Here is a 6,218-nt window from a genome sequence, read left to right as displayed (position 1 = left end):
ATCACAATTTTTTACGGCAAAATAGATATTTCCAATAAACTGTTGTATACTCAGGATGATTTTTCAGCTTCTCAGGAGTTTTCTCAAGATTCAGCTTTTGAGCTGAATTTTAGATTTATTGAATCTTAAAAATCAGAAAAATTAACTGGCAAGAATATATCAGACACAAGGACAATGCACATAAACTTCTGCATTAACACTATTTATTTTTCAATTACAATTTTAGACTAAGTTTGGAATTGAAAAGGAAGTATCATAAAAGGACTAACCATTGTTTGTATGACCAGTGTTGCCGCACAAATAAAAAAATGATCAATCTGACTGGAGCAGTCAAAATCTTAGGTAACACCCAATCAATTTAAGTTTGTTCAGCTTTGGACCTTACTTTATATAGTATTATTCTAGTCAAATAAGCAAACAAAATGAAGGCACTTCAGGAATGAGAACCTAAAAACTCGTACACAACTTCATTTGGCGTTCTAAAAGCTATCTCAAAAGTTTCATATTATTCAACAACACATGTCTCATAAATTAGTTTTTCACGACTATTTAGGTTTCTATCGTCTCAATAATAACAACATTTATTATAAAAACTATAGAACACAATTGGTGACATATTTTGTTCCAACATTTTATCATGCCGTCAACGGTTTTTGAGATACAAGGTGGAGTGTGGGCAAGGAGGATGCTGTGATGCAACTCCAACTGTTAAAATTGGGGAGTCAAGCCTTGTATAAAGTTAGCAAATGTCGTTAATAACGAATAATTTGTGGGGTATTAGGATATATTAGCTAATAAGTTATATCCAATATCATTAACACAAAACTTATCACTTTCATTTAATACTAACAAACCTGCTTTGTGCATTTAAACTCAATAAATGAAATACTCATTAAATATATTGACATCATATTAATTTATTGAAAAACTAAAAAAAAATTGTCATATTAAAAAAATTTAATAGAAAAGAAATCAACTATTTTTTTTTTCAAAATATGTAAACTGTTCAATATTATTTATGTATTAAGATTAGGACATGGGATGTGAACTCGTATAATACAACTTTTTTCTATGGAGTCTATACCTGAGAAAGACGGACCCCTATATAATAAGACCTTTTTCCTACGCATGAATATTATCCATATATAAAATTATCCAGTTATCTTATCCTCGACTGACAAGTTCTGCAGCTCATCAGTATACAAATTGCGCATAAGCTCCAAAATAGTAGGGCAGTCAGCGCGTGATTTAGAACCTCAGGAATGAGGTTAGTAAAATGAATTCCTTGAGCCAAGGACAACAATGTTACTGCCAGCTCTAGATGAATTACTTCATACTATATTTTGCAATTTGTTGCTTGCCATGGTATGGTTTGCTTGAGACGACTCTCACTAGTAAGCCCTTGGGCACATTACATATGAGGGCGGAAGAGGTGAGTTTGGTATGTCCGTTATCAGTGTAGAGGAGGCTACTCCTGGAACCTTACCTAGATTAGGAAGATACAAGTACACATAGAATCCTTTTGGTATTGGCTTATTAACGGGACCGCTTGACCAACGACAACCATTCACAGCTCAAGCAACCGTGAGCAGTAGATCTCAAGTTAGCTAATGGGCAACTGGAAGTTCTGAATAGCCAGTGACCACAGCTTGAATTGTTCAAGTGCTATTAAAAACATAGGGCGATCAAATGCAGAACGATCAAGTCTTTTGTCTAGTTAAGGGAGCAGCCGCTTGAGTAATGGGTAGGCTATCTATTCTCGGCACCCTTGCACCGTGCAGCTTCTCAGTGCTTGGGAGCAGTCTCAATAGAAAGCCACTGGGCACACAGCATATGAGAGCAGCGGAGACAAATTAGTTATGGAAATGTTCTGCGATGCCTGCCTTTTGAGTGAATAAATGAATTTGAAATTTTATCTTTATTCAGTGGTTGTTTTAATTCTTTCAACTTAAACTAACTGAGGTAAAAATGTAAAAATTTTTAATAATTTGAAGAACGAAATTATTAACTTTCTTCTTCTTCGCCATAATCCCCTTGGGGTTGCTTGAGATTTTCGGTTTCACTGTCATCACCTGAGCTATTGTCAAGCTTTATAGATTTACCAGTTAAATGCACTATTTCTCAGGTACAGACTTAATAGAAAAGAGCCATATTTTAGGAGCACTTTGTCAGTTGCAATGTTAATAGCTTACAAAATACTAATTAATTTTCAGCTTAAAATATAAGTTCACTAAATTAATAGAAACCAAAAAATACAGTAAGTATTTCATTCAATGGGTTCTTAATTCCACAGTCAAGTAAGAGTTATTTAAATATATTAGATACATTTAAGGTGTTATCAAATACAACATTTGATTTTGTATAAATACATTTGTATAAATACAAATTGTTCAATTATATATGAGCGATTTAATAATGTTATTCACCGATATATGACATAGCCAATGCAATATTCATCTAGATGGCCTAGTCCTACCTTATAGTTTTACAGTTGGCCTTGCCTTACAGTATGTATGACAAGGGCTCTTCGCCCTTTATCTCAAAAGTTGATTGAGTGCTTGTAAAAATCCTTGGGAGAAAACTTGTCACACATTTTATGCTCTATAATTTTTAGAATAGGTACTAACATCATTAGAACAATAGAAACCTAGATAATTGAAAATAGATTATTTTTGGGACCTTTGACTTTGAATGACTTACGACGCGTGAATCAGATTTTATGAAGCAACATCTAGAACACCAAAATGAAAATGTACACGAATTTCCAGCTCGCCTCTCATTCCGAGGCGAAGCCCTAATTTGACTTGACAATATACGTGGAGTAACTAATACAGAGCTACTTCGTGGTCACTATTTCAACTAAAAGTTATTATTTTTAAAGTTGGTCACTATTTGTCACCATTTACGAGAAATGGTAACTAAAGTCGCTTTTTTACGAAAACGGATAGGTTTTTTCCCCGAGAATGTATGTTTCCAGGCCAATGCAAGCCCCATTTAGAGTGGAATGATTGAGAAAAAGACATTTTTTTGCGTTGTGTGGCTTTCAAATAGTTCACAGTAACGAACTGTAAGTAAAGAGCGACTTGGCTCAATAGTAACCGAAACTCTGAAAAACAAAATTTAGACACCAATTGATATATCAAAAGAATCGCCTTTTTATGCTGATTTTGAATATATAAATTTTGTTCAATTGAATTTAGTCTTATCCGTCAAAGGTTACGAGCCTGAGAAAATTTTCCTGATTTTCGAAAAAAAGGGAAAACATCCCCTAAAAGTCAAGTGATCACATCATATTCAGCGTATCAAAGAATCCTACTGAAAAGTTTTCAAGCTCCTATCTGCAAAAGTGTGGAATTTTATATTATTTACCAGAAGAAAGATTACGGTGAAAAATGTTTATTTATAATTATTTTTTTCAGGAGTGATCGTATCGACCAAATGGTCCTAGGATATCGGGAGAAGGCTCATTCAAACAGAAACTAAAAGTTCTGATGCGCTTTTTAAGTGATCGAAAATTGGAGGGCAATTAGGCCCCCCCGCCTTTTTTCCCAAAATCGCCCGAGCAAAATTTTGAGATAGCCATTTTGTTCAGTATAGTTGAAAGGCCCAAAAACTATGCCTTTGGGTATAACAAGACCCCTCCCCCACAGCTCCAGGGGAAACGTCTTTAAGTTATAAAATTTGCCCATGTGTGTGCATACTATTTGTTATTTGGATGTATGCATATGTTTTTGGGTGGGGGGTGGGACAAATTTTCCGCTGGGGGTTTTCCACGGGGGAATTTTCCATAGGGAGGGAACTTTCTAGGGAGTGAACTTTTCAGAGAAAATTGTACACTGGGCGAATTTGCCAGAATTCTTATAAAAAATTCTTTTTATTCATCTTGCTTTCTCTTTTCTGTCTCAGTTTTGCGCACGGAGTAGTTAAGAGTAGCTGTCCAGGGTAAATTTTCACTGGGATTGAATTGTCTAGAGGATATTTCCGTTGTGAAGGGGTTTCTCCGTGGAGGGGGGGACCACATTTCCTGGCATTATTTAAAAAACTATCAGAAGCTAAATAAAAAAACAAGTTTTTCAACTAAAAGTAAGGAGCAACATTAAAACATAAAACAAACAGAAATTATTACTTATATAAAGGGGGTTGTCCACTCTTCAACGCCTCGCTCTTTAACCTAAGTTTGAATTTTATCCCAATTCTTTAAGAAGGACTCCTGAAACACAATGGCCGTTTAATTAGAACAATAAGACGCTTTTTTAAAAGTACTAAAAAACTTTAACATAAAGAGCGAGATATTGAGGAGGGGCCAACCCCGTTTATGTACGTAATAATTCTGCTCGTTTTAAGTTTTGATGTTGCTCCTTACTTTCAGCTGAAAAATTTGTTTTTTATTTTATTCAATCATTTTTAGAGGCTATCTCCAAGTGTATAGCCTATCTCGAGTTGGGTGCCTTTTTGTTAGCAGACATAACATCGGTAGCTAACAAGGTAAGTTCCGATGTGTAATTTCCAACCAAAATGGTAAGGCTATAGCACTGTTCATTGTCTCTACTTGGTATAAATTCAACAACAGAAGTCTTTGTTGTCACCACAGTATAAATGGCAAGGCTATTAGATGATGTCCTTCCAGAAGGAGGGAGATAGAGATGCATCCATAATCTTCATGCATAATCTGCCCTGTTCCTCATTCGCGAGTTTCGATGTGGTGGCATATCTGATCCCTTACAAAGTATAAAACTTTCTAAAGAATCTTTACATCGGTAACCTTGATGCACATCAAGATTGCAATTTTCATGGAAATTAGTTTTTCATAGATCAAAAGTGTGATAAAGCAAAGATAGTTTTTGTTTTTTAAATTTAACTGAGCTTATATTATATTTTCATTTTTTCAGTAACTTCATACTGAAGTGAGACCTGCACAATGGGGAAGTGCATATTTTTGAAGGAATGGTTGTTAAAAGATAATCCCACTGGTTTACCCTGTAAAAATTTGCAAACTGAAGTGCTCAGAGATGCTGCTGCATTTTCCTGCAGCTTATATATCTAGACATTGGGCTGCTCAAAGGGCATACAAGCTCTGGAACAGCACGCTAGAACAGAGGGTCATCTGCAAAACTTACGCAATAAGTTAAATCTTTTGCAGCTACAGATGGCAGTAGCTTCTCGCACTAACGCTAATGGAGACTCTTTGCCTTCTAACTCTCACTTACCCTTCACTTGCTTGAAGGACAACACTTTAAAAGCTGAACATGTCTAAACACAGATAACGGTCTCGGTGAATCTTCCTACTGTGTCTTGTGGCAGCATCACAACTACCCTCAAAGCTATTTTTTGGGATGGGATGCTCAAGGACTCTGCTCTTGGAGTAGATGAGCTTGTATACATCATAACCGACAATTTGTCGCCTCACCTTAGGAGGATGATCTAAATGGTGCCTACTACTTTATTGAGTATTACGAAACGACAAACGAAGCTAGTAAAAAAGAGTTCCAGGTTCGAGTCAGATTCTCGCCTGCGAAAATGAACAGGTTTGCCTGTCGTTCAATGTCATTCACGCAAAAGCGGAAGATTTAAAACGTGAGCTTATGTAGGCAATTGATAAAATCAATTTAAGTCTCAAAACCCTCCTTATGATAGGGAGTGATGGATCTTTTGTTAATAAAAAAAAAAATTCGGCGCCTGATGAACAGTATATTGGAAAGTTCAATATACTGAAGATCAAGGCAGCGGATCGTTAGATATCGAGACATGCAGAATCCATGTTGCTCATAATACTTTCCGAAAAAGACTAGAAGCTATCGCAGACAACGTTTCATAATTGGTGGTAGTAGTGTATTATTTCTGTTAGGGCTGGCCGGCTAGATTAGAGGACTTTCTGAAAATACAGCAAGTAATGAATGTAACAACTACAGGATTTATAAAGCGTATGTTCACCAGACGGCTTACACTTGGCCCACTTTCGCGGAGATTTTTCTTGGAATGGGAACCATTGATTGAGTATTTTCAGAATTTTATCTCTAAAAAAACGAAAGACTTCTGAATTCGAACTCGTATCTGTTGATTGCAAATCTTCTGGAGTCCAACTATGAAGGCAGAGTGAACTCTACTTTGCAGAGTTCATTGAAAAACTTCATCATGATGAATCACTGATCCATCTCTTGTTTGCAGTGCTAAGGGTGCTCATGGTAGTGCTGTCTGGATTTATCTTGAACGGAAAGAAT

This window comes from Artemia franciscana, chromosome 2 (genome assembly GCF_032884065.1).
Source record: "Artemia franciscana chromosome 2, ASM3288406v1, whole genome shotgun sequence".
Lineage (NCBI taxonomy): Eukaryota > Metazoa > Arthropoda > Branchiopoda > Anostraca > Artemiidae > Artemia > Artemia franciscana.
The sequence above is the reverse complement of the archived record's forward strand: the minus strand, read 5'-3'. Positions refer to the sequence as shown.